The sequence below is a fragment of the Trichosurus vulpecula genome, chromosome 8 (genome assembly GCF_011100635.1).
Source record: "Trichosurus vulpecula isolate mTriVul1 chromosome 8, mTriVul1.pri, whole genome shotgun sequence".
Lineage (NCBI taxonomy): Eukaryota > Metazoa > Chordata > Mammalia > Diprotodontia > Phalangeridae > Trichosurus > Trichosurus vulpecula.
Window position 1 is genome coordinate 210697160 of NC_050580.1, and position 16108 is coordinate 210713267.

The window sequence follows — 16108 nt, forward strand, 5'->3', positions numbered from 1 at the left end:
GTTTACAACACTCAGTTCTGCATGATTTTGAGTTCCAGATTTTCTTCCCCCTACCCCTCCCTCCCCAAGATGGCATGGAATCTGATATATCTTCTACATATAATTTTGCGTTAAAGTTATTTACACAATAGTCAAGTTGTAAAGAAGAATTATGACCAATGGAATAAATCATGAGAAAGAAGAAGCAAAACCAAAAAAAAAAAACGAAGGAGAATAAAAAGGGAGAGCAAATAGTTTGCCTCCATCTGCATTCAGATTCCATGGTTCTTTCTCTGGATGTAGTATTATCAGTTCTTAAAAGGCATTATTTTGCGCATTACTTAGATGACAAAATTTTTACCCTAATTAGGAAATTACTACAATGCTATGGTATTTTCATGAAAATTGTTCAGCCTAGATTCCTATTCTTGCCGTGTTTCTGCCCTGATAAATCTTTGAACTCTTTCCTTTATCAATAGCATTTTCTCAGACTATTTTTAGTCAGGTTTCTCTCCTCTGATTATGGGTCATTTTAGGTGAAAAGCTGATTGCCTAATTAGTTCTTAAAATACCAAGTCAGAAACAGAGAGGAAAATAACCATCTAATTTGAGTTCACTCCACCTGGCCAAAGGGCTATAATAGATTGTGTAGAAGCTAAAATTGAAAGTGGCCCTTTATGAACAAGGAGTTACTCCTCAGCTATTCATTTAGGAATAAGAGTACGCCTTCTTATTTCACTTCTGAGGTTGCTGACATCTGCCATTTCGTACAATATTCAGTTTTCAATTACCACCCGGGGTGCTACCAACTGCTATGGCTGGCTTGTCAACCCGGAGCTGCTGTTCTGAGTTCAGTTGGAGCATGAAGAGGAGAGGATCCCTGGGTGTAAACCACAGAGTTCAGGGTTATGAGGGACACCATGAAAACGTGAGCCATAATTTAGCAGCAAAAACTATTTTATTAAAGTGGCAGAAAAGATAAGTGAGGAGAAACTTATTTTTCTAACAGCAGGGGGTGGCTCTGATAAAATCCTGGAGGAACAGGCTGATTGGCTGGGGAGTTCACAGCATTACAGGTTTGATCTGGGGAGAGGCCTCGCAGAATTTGGCCAGAGAAATACTTGTTATACGAAATTCAGTTCTTAACCATTCTGATAAGCTTTTGATATTGCGTAATAAATAATAAATAAAGGCATACTCTTATTCCTAAATGAATAGCTGGGGAGTAAGTCCTTGTTCATAAATGACCACTTTCAATAAATAAAAAATAAAAATGACTTATTATCATTAATAATTACTATAAATAAATATAATTATAATAAATATATTTCTGTAAACAAGTAAATACAAATTATCATAATTTAAATTATTAATGATCATAATAATAGCTAGAATTTATATGATGCTTTAAGGTTTGCAAAATGCTTTATCAATATTATCTCATTTTATCCTCACAATATCTTTGAGAGGTAGCTGCTATTATTATCTCCACTTTACAAATGGGGAAACTGAAGTTAAGTGACTTGCACAGAATCACACAGCTAATAAATATCTGAGGCAGGATTTGAACTCAGCTCTTCCTGACCGCATCAAGGTGCTACAATGCATGGAGATCTGGGCCTGGAGTCAAAACTTGTCTTCATGAGTTCAAGTCTGGCCTTAGATACTTCTTAGCTATGTGAACCCAGGCAAGTCACTTGACTCTGTTGGCCTCAGTTTCCTCATCTGCAAAATGAGCTGGAGAAGGAAATGGCAAACCACTCTAGTATCCTTGCCAAGAAAACCCCAACTGGGGTCACAAAGAGTCAGCCACAACTGAAATGAATGAATGAACAATGATTTCCCAGTGCTCTATCTTCTGAGGCACCTTTCTGCTACACAGATGGGTGTTTTATAACACATAAGGATAGATAAGGAGAACCTTTATTTCCCCAATTTATAAGGCTGGATGAGGCCACCCATAAGCAGAGGTCACTATATATCTCAACAAGAGAAAGACCATTCTTTGCATAAAGAAAGTCTTTGGCAGAATTTCCTGTTGGCTACCATCCATCCATCCTCCCTATTCCCAACAAAGGTCTCTAAAAGGTTTTGGTTCCCAAAGGTAGGTAGCAGAATCCCGCAATAATATGTAGGCATCTACAAATGGGAAATGGTAAAAATAAAAGCAGTGAAGTTTTTCATCCCTCTGTATCTTCATCGCTGGGGGTACAGGGATACCTGGTAATGATAGTGAGCTAAGATTTCTCATTAGACACGAGAACCTCCTGCCATGGCTAGAGGAATTTGCTGTGAAAGAAAGGGTGACCTAGTGAACACAATATCAAAAGGAATCTCTCAGGAATAGGCCTGAAAGTCATAGAATGACTGATCGTTAGTACTCTGGGACTAGATTCCCTCTTCTCTTATCACTTTCTCAAGTCTAGACAACTAGCAAAACAACAAATCAAGCCCTGATTTGTAGCCGATTTCTGAGGTATAAATGCTCACGCCGAGAACTTAACAATTGACTCAAGGGAGCCAGTTTGCAATGGCCTCACGCACCCCTGCCTGGACCTTACTGAAACATTTGGAGGTGCCAGGCAATGCAGGCCATTGGCATCTTCCCTTGCAATGGTGGATTATTGGACTAAGAAGTGTAAATCTGGATCAAATTGAGATTAAATCACATTTATTTATAGTGTCAAGAGATTCTTTATCATATAGGAGATAAGTCAATGTTTATATCTTAGAGCAGGGTACAGTTGTTTCAGGAGTTATATTAAAACCAATAGACTCCCGATTGTAACATAATACCTGACAATCTTGTGAAATATCCATTTTGTACCCATTGAGTTCATGCGATGTATTTTCTAAGAGTTTCCAGCTCTTTTTCTGTTTTAAACATTTCAATTCAAACAATTTTATAAATTAAGAATCAGAAAATTAAAATGATTATGTTTTTTATTTTTACATGAAGATGAATATAAGCTGGTTTAGAAGGAGCTGGATGACACAGAGGGGCAGCTAGGTGGCACAGTCCATAGAGATCCAGGCCTAGAGTCAGGAAGACCTGAGTTCAAATTCTACTTCAGACACTTACCATGTGACCCTGGACAAGTCACTTAACCTTGTTTGCTTCCATTTCTTCATTTGCCAAATGAACTGGAGAAGGAAATGACAAACCACTCCAGTATTTTTGCCAAGAAAACCCAAAAGGGGTCATAAAGAGTCAGACACAACTGAAAGTGACTGAAACAACAGATAGTATAGTGAATAGAGTTATAAACCTGGAGTCAAGGAGACGTGAATTCAAATCCTACCTCAGACTTTAGCCATGCTAGTTAATTGACCTTCATTTATTATACTCTTACCATGACCCTGGGCAAGTCACTAATCAACCCTTCCCTCAATTTCTTGATCTGTATAATGTAGATGAAAGAGTAAGTAACTACCTCCTAAGATTATTAAATTAAAATGAGATGACATATGTAAAGCACTTTGCATATCTTAAATGCCACATAAATGTTAGCTATTAACTAATATTACAAAGAAATCGCAAAGGCTTGTTTTAAAATCAGATGGGCATTTGTGAATGTCTCTGAGGTTTCAAAGGCTTCACGTTAACCTCTCAGGGGCAAATGTCTAGTAATTGTGGGTCCAGGGTTGAAGATCCTAATGTTTAGCAGCAGTACTGGTGGTGTAGGGTTCCTGGGATATCAGTTTGGCAATTATTAAGCACGTACTATGTGCCAAGCACTAAGCTGAGCCCTGAGAATACAAGGAAAGGCAAAAGTCAACCAGTGCTGTCCAGGACCTCACAGTTTTATGGGGAAGACAACCTGGAAACAACTATGAACAAACAGTATATATCAGATAAATCAGAGGTAATCAACAACAGGGGGCTGGTAAAGGCTCCTTTTAGAAGGTGAGATTTTAGCTTGTACTTGAAGAAACCAGGAGGTGGAGATGAGGAGGGAGAGAATTCCAGGAATGGGGGATAGCTAGTCAAAATGCCTAGAGTAGGGAGATGGAGTTCATAGAGGGACAATCAGCAAGGTCAGCATCACTAGGCTATAGAGTACAAGAGGGTGAGTAAAGTGGAAGAAGACTGGAAAGGGGTGTGTGTGTGTGTGTGTGTGTGTATGTGTGTGTGTGTGTGTGTGCGCGTGTATAGTAATGACAGGCTTTGAAAACCAAACAGAGGAAGCGCTGGAGTTTCCTGTGTGGAGGTAGGAGTGACATGGTCAGTCTTGTACTTTAGGAAGGTCACTCTGACAGGTGAATGGAAGATGGGCTAGAGTAGGGAGAGACTGTAGAAGGATGACTAACCGGCAGGCTACTGCAGTAGTGGGGATGTAAGGTGATGAAGGCCTGTACCAGGGTGGTGGCAACGTCAAAGGAGTGAAGGAGGCACATACAAAAGATGTTATTAAAGTAGATACAAGACCTGGAAACAGATAGTATGTGGGTGGTGAGAGAGTGAGGAGTTGAGGATGTCGCTTGGGTTGTGAGACTGGGTCACTAGTAGCATGGTAGTATCCTTGACAGTAATAGGGAAGTTGCAAAAAGCAGAACATTTGGTGGGAAAGAGAATGAGTTCAGTTTTTGGGCCTCCTGAGTTTAAGACATCTACAGTATGAGATGTCAAATGGTCAGTTGGAGACGTAAGACTGGAGGTCAAGGGCTGCATAAATAAATCCGGGAATCATCAGAATAGAGATGATAATTAAATCCATGGGTGTTGATGAGATCATCAAGTTAAATAGTATAGAGGAAGAAGAGGGACCAGGAAAGAGTCCTTGTAGGGTACCCATAGTTAGTAGGCATCAGCAAAAGAGACTGAGAAAGAGGCAGGTAGGAGCGATGTCACAAAAACCCAGAGAGAAGAGAGTATCAAGAAGGTAATTGCAGAGAAGTCAAAAGGAATGAGAATTAAGGAAAGACCAATGGATGTGGCAATTAAGGGATCACTGGGCCCAACTCTATATAGGGGGCAGGCGGGGGCGGCCATGCGCCAGTTTGCTCCTCTTTCGTCTTGCTGCCAGCTGAAGCCTTTGGGCTCCTGCTCTCTCTGCCTGAGGAAACACAGACCCAGAACCAACCAATGGAGAAGGAGGAGGAAGTGGAGACTTTTGCCTTTCAGGCAGAAATTGCTCAGTTGATGTCTTTAATCATTAATACATTCTACTGTAATAAAGAGATCTTCTTGACAGAGCTAATTTCAAATTCCTCTGATGCCGTGGATAAAATCGGGTATGAGAGTCTGACTCTGGGAAAAAGCTGAACATCAGCATAATTCCAAACAAAGATGATCACGTCCTTACCATTGTGGATACTGGTATTGGAATGACCAAAGCTGATTTAATCAATAATCTTGGTACAATAGCAAAGTCTGGAAACAAAGCTTTTACAGAAGCATTGCAGGCTGGTGCAGATAGCTCCGTGATTGGTCAGTTTGGTGTTGGTTTCTATTCTGCCTATCTGGTTGCTGAGAAGTTTACAGTGATCGCTAAACATAATGATGATGAACGATTTGCCTGGGAGTCTTCAGCAGGAGGGTCTTTCACCATTAGGACTGAAGTAGGTGAACCTATGGGTCATGGAACAAAGGAGATTCTGCATTTGAAAATTGACCAAACTGAGCACTTGGAAGAAAGAAGAATAACGAAAATTGTGAAGAAGCATTATCGATTTATTGGCTATCCAATGACACTATTTGTGGAAAAAGAACTGGATAAAGAAGTCAGTGATGATGAAGCAGAAGAAAAAGAAGAGAAACAGGAGAAGGAAAAAAAATGAAAAGGAGTCTGAGGACAAGCCAGAGATAGAAGATGTTGGCTCCAATGAAGAAGAAGAAAAGAAAGATGGTGACAAGAAGAAGAGTTAAGAAAACTATATTGATCAAGAAGAGCTTAACAAAACAAAGCCAATTTGGACCAGAAATCCTAATAAAGAATATGGTGAATTACATAAGAGCTTGACAAATGGACTGCGAAGTTCATTTAGCTGTGGAGCACTTCTCAGTGGAAGGACAGTTGGAATCCTGAGCCCTTCTCTTTGTTCCAAGACATGCCCCCTTTGATTTATTTGAAAACAGAAAGACAAAGAATAACATCAGACTGTATGTGCGCAGAGTTTTCATCATGGATAACTGTGAAGAGCTGATCCCTGAATGTCTGAATTTCTTCAGAGGTGTGGTGGATTCTGAAGATCTTCCTCTAAATATTTCACATAAAATGCTGCAGCAAAGCAAAATTCTGAAAGTGTTAAGGAAGAATTTGGTCAAAAAGTGCTTGGAACTCTTCACTGAACTGTTGGAGGACAGAGAGAATTACAAAAAGTTTTATGAGCAGTTTTCTAAAAACATTAAGCTTGGAATACACAAAGACTCCCAGAAGCAAAGGAAACTTTCAGAATTGCTGAGATACTATACTTCTGCTTCTGGTGATGAGATGGTTTCTCTTAAGGACTACTGCATGAAGATGAAGGAGAACCAGAAACTTATCTATTATATTACTGATGGAACCAAGGACCAAGTGGCTAATTCAGCTTTTGCTGAGCATCTTCAGAAGCATGGTTTAGAAGTAATATATATGATTGAACCTATCAATGAGTATTGTGTACAACAGCTAAAAGAATTTAAGGGTGAGACGTTAGTGTCTGTAACCAAAGAGGGTTTGGAACTCCCAGAAGATGAAGATGAAAATCTTTGTGAAATTATGAAAGATATACTAGAAAAGAAAGTGGAAAAGGTAGTTGTATCGAACCTATTGGCTACTTCTCCATGCTGCATTGTCACAAGTACATATGGCTGGACAGCAAACATGGAAAGAATAACGAAGGCTCAGGCACTAAGAGGCAATTCAACAACGGGTTACAGAGCAGCAAAGAAAGACTTGGAGATAATCCCTGACCATTCCATTATTGAAACTCTATGGCAAAAGGCAGAGGCTGAGAAGAATGATAGATCATTGAAAGATCTGGTCATCTGATTGTATGAAACTGCGCTGTTGTCTTCTGGGTTCAGTTTGGAAGATCCCCAGACACATGCCAATAGCATCTACAGGACGATCAAACTTGGTCTTGGAATTGATGAAGGTGATTCAACTACGGAAGAAACCAATGCAGTTATAACTGAGGAAATGCCACCTCTTGAAGGAGATGATGACACATCATGCATGGAAGAAGTGGACTAAAGCATTCCAAAACATGGAGCTATAGCATGTTTCCTAGACTAGTCTGAATAAGATATTTTGTATAAGGTGTTGAGAAAATACTTGATGTCTTCATTCCCTGTGATGCATATTTTCAGATATGTTCTCTTTATTTTTGTTAAACCACTTTTTAAAAAAAATGTATGGCATGAACATGCTGTTTAAGGGGAAGTTTAGGATTCTCTTCCCTTCGAAGTATAATCAATACTGTGATAGGCATTCAAGCAAGAACATTCAAATAATAATTGTAGTTTACTTTGGTTTTATTTTAGGGAGTGAGAAATAATATCCTTAATATATGTCCAAACATTGTAATCTAATGTCAGCTCACTAACAATCTTGTGGTCTGAATACAGTATGTAACAGAAAGCTGAATAATGGAATTGAATTATTCCTTGGTCTCCAAAATACACTGTTTTGAGGTATCTTAAAAAAAAGAGAGACCACTGGAAATTTTGGAGATAGCAGGTTCCGTTGAATGTTAAGATCAAAAACCAAACTACAGAAGAGAGAAAAATGAGGCCTCTGTGTTAGATGATCTTCTTCTTTGGTTCAGCCAAAAAGGTGAAGAGAGATATAGGATGATATAGCTAATGAGAATGGACGGTTCAAATGAGTTTCAGGGGTTTGGGATATTTGAGGGAGTATTAGTGTCCTAGTACGAGGGCAGGAGTTGGGGAGGAGAGAAAGACGGTGAGCCACATATTGAACTCATTCAGCAAAGAAGGGAAGAGTCCCGGAGACAACAGCTACCAGAATTTTAAAACTCAAAGGAAGCAAGATTACTGAGTGACGATAACAGAGGATGAGCTTGGAAGTGCCAATGGGGATTAAGGAGTATTCCAACTTTGTCACAGCGAGTTGAGGGAATGAGGGAAAGTGTAACCAACCACAGCTGGAAAGGAAGCCAGGGAAGCTGTATCATCAAGAGGGAGCCAAGTCTCAGTGAGAGCCAGAAGATAAAAGAAGTGGAAAGGAAAAGGTTTAAAATTAAAATAAGTTTGTCACCCATAGTATGGACCAGGGCTAGCAACTTCAGAATGTTTTTCTTCTTGATGGTATAGAGTGGAAGTCTAGGGGTGAAGTTCTTTTTATATGCCGTCAATGTCTTACAGCAATTGAAAAACATTATAGATAGATGTACACATACGTATAGGTATGTATATACATGCCTATACACACATTTAAAGAGATAAAAGTTGTCGCTGTTTCATTATTTTGCCCTATTTTTGAACATCATATGATTAGCAGATGGGAAAAGTAAGAAATTTTTGAGTGCAGTACTATATTTACAATAATTTTTCAACTATTATCCACAGATTTCATAATCATCAATAATTCATAGGTGATAGTCAGCTATAATATAACCATCCTTCCATTGATCAGGGAGAGGGTGTGTATGTGTGAGGAGAGGGTGCTAAGGTGTGGATGAGACTCCCCACTGCTATTCCCACCCTCCCCTTGGGTCCTTTGTACAGAAAGAAATTCTTTAGACAGGCTCTTATTTAAATACTTTCATTTATATTTGTATATAACTTATATAATTTATAAATTCTGTGTAACCCTTTCGTAAAGTAACACAGGCAAGACTTTGAAAAATTGAAAAGCCAATTTCTTATTTACTATGGTTTATATATCTTTGGTTAAAAACAAAAATTCATGAAAAGTTTCTGTCTCTGCACACACATTACCGTAAAAGGTGATGTTTCCCTTCTCTGAGAGTGTCGATATGGTTGTAAAATCTATCCAAGGCCAAAAATTCTGCAGGGTTAGCTAGTTTTCACAGAACTTCTAACAGGCGGTGAGGCTTCTCAAGGTCTTTTGTATTTCCCCCCAAACCAAGTTAACTTTTAACATAGCAAGGTTAGGCATATATCTATGAGATTCAATATTTTAAAAAAATCATTACAAGTCTTCCCAAACCTCTGATAGTGGTATGGGTCTGTATGTATGGGAGTTTAATGCAGTGGAGCATTGCCCTGGATTTAAAGATCCCAGTCATTAATCACTTCCTACCATTTTTAAGACAATAAAATATCTTTACCAGCCCTGTACAGAGTTATAGCCTCAAAAATATGAATATTTTCTACAACACAGAACATAGTCAGTACAGGGTTTAATAAAACTCTTGTGCCCCATAAATTCCATCTCTACCATAGTTAGGGATTTCTGAGAGATAATGAGAAAGGGGCAAGAGGAGAGTGTTCTCACTCCTTAATCTGGATATATTTGTGCAAAAGTTCCACACTTTAATACTTTAAATATGGGGAGGAAGTATACAATAAAGGAAACCCTATTAATATAGTATAGCATTTAAGGAAGTCTAAACTCATTTCCATTACAATTTGGAAATCTACATTCAAAAAGATTTTTGAGTTGTGATGTACAAAAAGGTTGAGAGACACAATTTCTGGGTAATTAATCATTTTATTAATTATGGCTAGTAAATAATTAGTAAAAGGATGGTCATTTGGCTTTCTCTTGTAAACCAAAGACCCCTCCTGCAAACCTCTTGATGCTTATATACCCTTGGAAGAGTGGGTGTACCTGACAGGTGACAATCAATTCTGACTGGTTAACAATGAGAGAATTAATATTATAATGAGAGATTCTAACGAGAGACTGGGGGACATAACTTTGATTATGTCACTCTCACTCCCAGACCACCCCCAGACTTGGGCAAGGTAGACAAAGAAACTACCCCCACCCCAGCTAAGCTTGAGTAGAACACAGCGGGCCAGAATTCACCTAGATTAGATTCTCTTTGTAAGGTTTTTCTAGTTGGTTGGGGTAACAATCACACCTAGATAATGATGGTCTAGGTGGGGTAAATTTTGAGGGGCAAGCTCAGTAATGTCCTTCAAAGACTGACTATTAACCTACAGGGGTTTATTTCTGAATGAGGAAATAGAAAGAAAAAAATCTAAATCTTAACTAATATGGGTTATTAATATAATAGAGAAATGATCATTTCTCTCAGAGAGGTATGATTTTAAAGTTTCCAGTGCAATAAATCTTGGGAATTCTTTCTCCTTATTCTTTGCTCTAAGTCTTTCCTCTCTTCCCACTTGTCTAGGGCAGAAAAGAAGAGAGAGAAAACTATTCACAGGATCCAATTTAATAGATTCAGGAAGTTTCCTTTAAAAAATCTTATTTTTAAAAAGACCTTTCTTTTATTTAATTTTTTTTAATGAACAAAAATCCACCTTTTCTCCCTCCCACCTCTCCCCATCTATTGAAAAAGAAAGAAAAACAAAAACTTTAAAAAAAATGAATGAAAAAGCAAACGAAGTCCCACATTGCCCAGGCCCAAACAACTTGTCTCTGTACTCTAAGTTCATTTTAGGGTGATTTTCTAAATGAAAGAGGTATTATTCTTTTCTCACCAAACAGAGCTGGCACGTACCTTTACGTACAAAATAAAGGTCCCGAAAGCATCCATTCACTCGATTGCACAGCAAAGAAAGCGCAAAGCCATGAGCCAAGTTTTCAAACTTTTCTCCACTTTGGAGAGACAATGAGGCTGCTGCTATTTCTGTTACACAGAGCTGAGCCCTGGAATGTTTGCCCCTGCAAACATGGCTTAGGAGCTTCCTTGTTCCTTCCTCTAGGCTCAGCAGGCAGCACTTTCTACTTCCTCCCTATGCATTAATTGTTGATCTTTCCCAGCCTCAACGTCTCGTTTCATCTGCTTGCCGGCTTTTAGTCTCTGCTTGAAGCAGACTTAATCAGATAGAAAAGCTCCGGAAAAAGAATCCATCCTTAGCATCCAACTGCCTTCTACTTTGCATCTCCAACTCTTAGACCATCTTACTTATCTGCAGGACGATTTGATGATTCCATCTTCTAAATAAGGTCAGGCAGCAGGCATGACCCTCCCCCCCACCACACACACACTGCACCCCATCTTAAAAAAAAAGCATCTGAATATATATGTGTGCATACATATACATACATGCATATCCATACATGTAAACTCATATAAACATTTGCTGTTGTTAATTTAGTTGTTCAATCATGTCTGGCTCTTTGTGACTCCATTTGGAGTTTTCTTGGCAAAAGATGCTGGAGTGGTTTACTATTTCCTTCTCCAGTGGATTAAGGCAAACAGATTGAGTGACTTGCCCAGGGTCTCATAGCTAGCTAAGTGTCTGATTTGAACTCAGGCCTTCCTGACTCCAGGCCTGGTACTCTATCCATTGAACCACCTGCTGCTTTATATAAATATTTACATGCTTATATATGTATATACATGTTTCTAGAGATAGATAGATAGGTAGATAGATAGATCTGGCTATATCAGAGATAGTTTCCTCTCCCTCCTTCCCTTGTTTTGCTCTGACCAATGGCATAGCCTCTTATCTGGGGGTCCATATGACCCTGAGTGCTATGCCAAATGTAAATTATATAAAGTCTAAATTTGGGAGTGCCATGATAATAGGAGCCACAATGTAGTAGCAAAAACAATTCTATTAAAGTAGTAGAAAAGAAAAAATGAGGAGGAGTTTATATTTTTAATAGCAGGCTGGCTGGCTAGAGAGCTCTTGGCATTATAGGTTTAATCTGGGTAGAGTCTTCATTGAGCTAAGTCAGAGCAGAAATTTTTACATGAAAATTAGTATATTTGTCAATTTGTTCAAACAATTGGTTCATGTATAACACATAAGAACAAATAAGAGGTCTTCAGACAGAAGTCACTTCTTCCTTCCTTCCTTCCTTCTTTTCCAATTCTTTTCATATATATTTTCAACAATTTCACAAATCACTCCTCTAGTGCAAAACCACAGAGCCAGTTTTGCTATTGAATTAATTCCTAGAATACCAAATAGCCTCCAATAAACCCCAAAAGATGTGGGCATCTTCCTATAATTAAGAAATCAATCACTTTATTCATTTATTATACCTAAATACATCCCTTAAAGTCAGTTACATGTTGCCTATAAAACCACTTGTTCTACAGTACAAACCATTAACATGATCTGGACATTGGAAATTTTCCAGAGAACTAGGATTTACTAGCCCTGCTCCTGCCGAATCTATGATGTTCCACCTGTAAATAACAAAGCAAGAGCAGAACTGCTGGCAACAGCAGCAGAAATGATTCAGTTGTTTCAAACCTTTTGGAATTTTTAAAGCTAATTGTTATTCATTATTATGGAAAATCATGCCCTTGAGATTATTGTTATTGGTCAGATTTTCTGGTCACCGATAAATTAGGTAAGTTACATGCCCAGTAGGGTTTATAATTTCTATTTCCATAAAATTTAGAAGAAAAATACAAGAACATTTTGGGGGTGGAAAAGGCTTTTTGGGCTTGAATGATATAGTAGAAAAAGCATGAAATTGTTAAAACTCATCGGGGTGATTAGTGAACCTTATTCTGTTAAAAAGAATGGATTTCAATGTTAGTTACATATCTTCTATGGTGAGTGAGTTCAGTGGTGCTGAGAGATGACTTGTGAACACATGTGTCGAGAATTCTGAATTTATTACAGAACCATATCCAGGAGTGTTCATGACATGAAGACTTCTGAAGGGAAGATGAACACATTTGTGTATTCAAATACAGATTGGTTTAATGGATCTTGAATGTTGCTACCACTCAGTGGTAGTGAATTGGCTTTTGCACAGCAGTGTGGGTTGGTAGGTTCTCAGGGTATGTTGCCTAGCAATTCAATAGAAGTATCCTAATGCTTTCCATCCTGATTTCAGAAAATGATGGCAAGGGCAAAAAGTGTGGACATGGGACTTTTCTTTCAGTCCACATAGCTGATGCTTTTAAATTAAGGCTGGGACTTCCTGGTCAAGGTTTAAGAGGAGGAAGTGGTAGCAAAGAAGTTTCTGCCGATGGATCACACAAGGTTTCTGGAGAGATGTGAACCTTAGAGATATTTTAGACCTCCACCTCACGACAAATGCACCTGAATCCTGTAATTATCTGTCTTTATCTTCCTTCGGAGAGCGTAGTTTCCTGTTCAGGCAGGGCAGCTCCCTATGGTCTCCCTTGGCTACCTCCTCCCCAGCAGAACCAGCAATTGAATGGCATTTGCATTTTTAGAGAGCTCAAATTAAATCCTTTATGCCTTCTTGCTACCTATCTCTCCCCTGCAGGTTAAATAACCAGTGAGAGAAATTATAGAGAGTGTAAGCTGTTGATTAACTCAATTTCCGGTATTGCAGTCCTCTGTTGCAGTATCAACCCAAATTACTTGCTCTCCCTCTTCTAGACCCATACCCAGAAAAGTAACAGAACTGCAGCTTGATGGGTTGCCATGACAACTTCTATAGGTCCTCTTCAGACTGTTCTGTATGAAAAAAGCTTCATTTGATCATAAGATTTTTAAATGACTCCTAAGTTCAGTATGAGAACATATTCTACAATTTAATAAATCATCAATCGGAAAGAGGCAATTCTAGACATTTTTAAAACTTAAAAGTACTTCCAAACTCCATCTCTTTTAAGCACATTTCCACAAAAACTTTGTTCCTACTTATGTTGCTCAAGCACCTGAGCATAAGTGCAATGGGAGTCTTTCCTGAAGAGCCAGCACAATACATCTGTCATGGAAGCACAGTTGGCCTTGAAAACCTACATCTTATATTGACTCTATTTTCTTGAAACTCTACCATGAAATATCTCAGTGAATAAGAGAATGCATGTTTACAAAATGTTTACAAAATCTCCCACCTCCCACCCACTTCACCCCCTTACTCCTCAGGCAAAGGAAACATTAGAGGCAATTCATGAGAAATGTCATAGTGTAGTGATGAGAGCTTAGTTCTTAGACTCAGAAGACCTGGGTTCTAGGTCTCTGTTCTGGGACTGAGTGACCTCGTAGGCTAATTATGTAACTTTTCTGAGCCTGTTTCCTAATTGGTAAAATTGGGATAGTTATACTTCTAGTACATACTTCAAAGAGTTATTGTGGAATTGAAATACGATAATGTATGCAAAGTACTTTGTAAACCTCAAAAGTATGACGTAAATGTCAGTTGTTATAAGGGAACAGTCTTGTTTGCATTTGATTAGAACAGGTATTTGGGTGTTTTCTGCTCCTATTGTCTCAGATCCTGTTTCTCAAGGGTTTTGAAGCTTATCTGAAATGGACCAAAAGCCTACATTGTTGATTATCTCCTGATGTGGTCTTTAAACACAAGTGCTACACACATTGTAAATCCTAAGCTCTGGAAAAATGGTTTTGAAGATATAAATGCTTTATTTAAAAGCTGTAACAAAAGTATAAAATATTGTAAGATACTAGATTCTATTCTATTTGATGCCTAATGGGAAAAAGGAGAGAAATGAGCTTTTTTAGGGTTGTACTTAAGTGAGAAAGAAATATATGGTAATTTAAATAAATGGTAAAAGACTAGGTATAGGGACACATGTAGTAGGCACTCAATAAATACTGCTTTTCTTCCTAAGAGGGCAACAAGTTGGTACAGTGAATAGAGTGCTGGGCCTGGAATCAAGAAAACTCATCTTCTTAGGTTCAAATTGGTTGTTAGACACTTACTATCTGTGGCAAGTCACTTAACCTTGTTTGCCTCAGTTTCCTCATTTATAAAATGAGCTGGAGAAGGAAATGGCAAACCACGCTAGTATCTTTTGCTGAGAAAACCCCAAATGGGGTCATGGAGAGTCAGTCATGACTGAAAACAACTAGACCACAACAATAATCTTCCTAAGAAAGATGGCTGCCTTTGGATTGTTTCACTTATAAATAATACTTCCAGAAGAGGTTGAGTAAGGAAAAAGGAGACATTAGGATCCTGTGGTAACTTGATTTATGATGCAAATTTCAACTTTTTAATAAAAACTAAGATTTAGAAAATGCTTGACAATAAATTAATATAATATCAGCAATACATTATAATTTTTAGGGCCTTAACTTATTAAAACTTTAAACAACAATATGTGAGAATTGAGGGGATTAGGACAGCAAGTGGTTAATTGTGGAAATTGAGTGAACCACAATGACTCCATCTGTGACTCAATTCTGGAGCTAGCTCAGTTCACTTTCTATTTAATTATGGGTTTAGTCCAACTTCTGTCTTGTGAGCAAACTTTATTCAGTTGTAGAATTGGGAGAAAACTTTATTGTATTATTTGAACCTAGACCTGAGTGGCTGGAAAGCTTGACCACCTCTACCTGCTGCTTAGGGACCCTTAAATAGAGGCCTATCTCATGCTGACCAGAAACCCTCTGTCAGATCTGGAAATTGAGGCAAGGAGTTTTCTTATAATTATACATTTCAAGCAACCCGTATGTCTTATCTGAAAACTGGTCCTATGCTGATCAATCAGTTATGGTTTTCATGTTCCTTTGGTTGTTTACAGACACTTGAGGGGAATGGGACACCTCTTTTTGAATTCAGAGAATTGTACCTGTTTACTCTTCCTGCTCTCAACTTGGGAAACTCCCTAATCTTTCCTCTAAGTAGAAATCAGATTACCTTATGTTATATGGTTTTTAATTAATTGGCCTTACTTGAGGAATTATTTCCGATGTATAAAAGTCTTTCCCTCTTTATTTGGGGTCTAGCGCTAAATTGAGGAAGGGGCTTGGCCCCAGTTTGTTGGGGAATTGGCTTGCTTAGTTTCCTCAGTCATTTTATCTTTCACCTGCCAAAAGTAAGACTTTTGGGCCATGTTGTATTTTAGTTTCAACTTTTCCCTCCATTCTTCATTTGAATTCGACAAACACTGTGTTCATAAAATCACAGAATCACAGAATTTGAGAGTTGGGAAGGGACTTCAGTGGCTACCTAGTCCAACTCACACATGAAGTGAGTGAATCCCTCTGGTCACCCAGCCTCTATCTGAAGACCTCCAATCCCATTCCATTTTTGGACAGCCCTGATTTTTAGGAAACTTTTCCTGATATTAAGGCTAAATTTGCTTCTTTACAACTTCTACCCATTACTCCTGG

The 16108-nt window shown here is 38.4% G+C and overlaps 1 pseudogene; it reads left to right on the forward strand.

The window, feature by feature from the left end:
* The first annotated feature begins 793 nt into the window (after positions 1–793).
* LOC118829844 lies at positions 794–7157 on the forward strand (annotated as a pseudogene).
* Positions 7158–16108: the final 8951 nt, after the last annotated feature.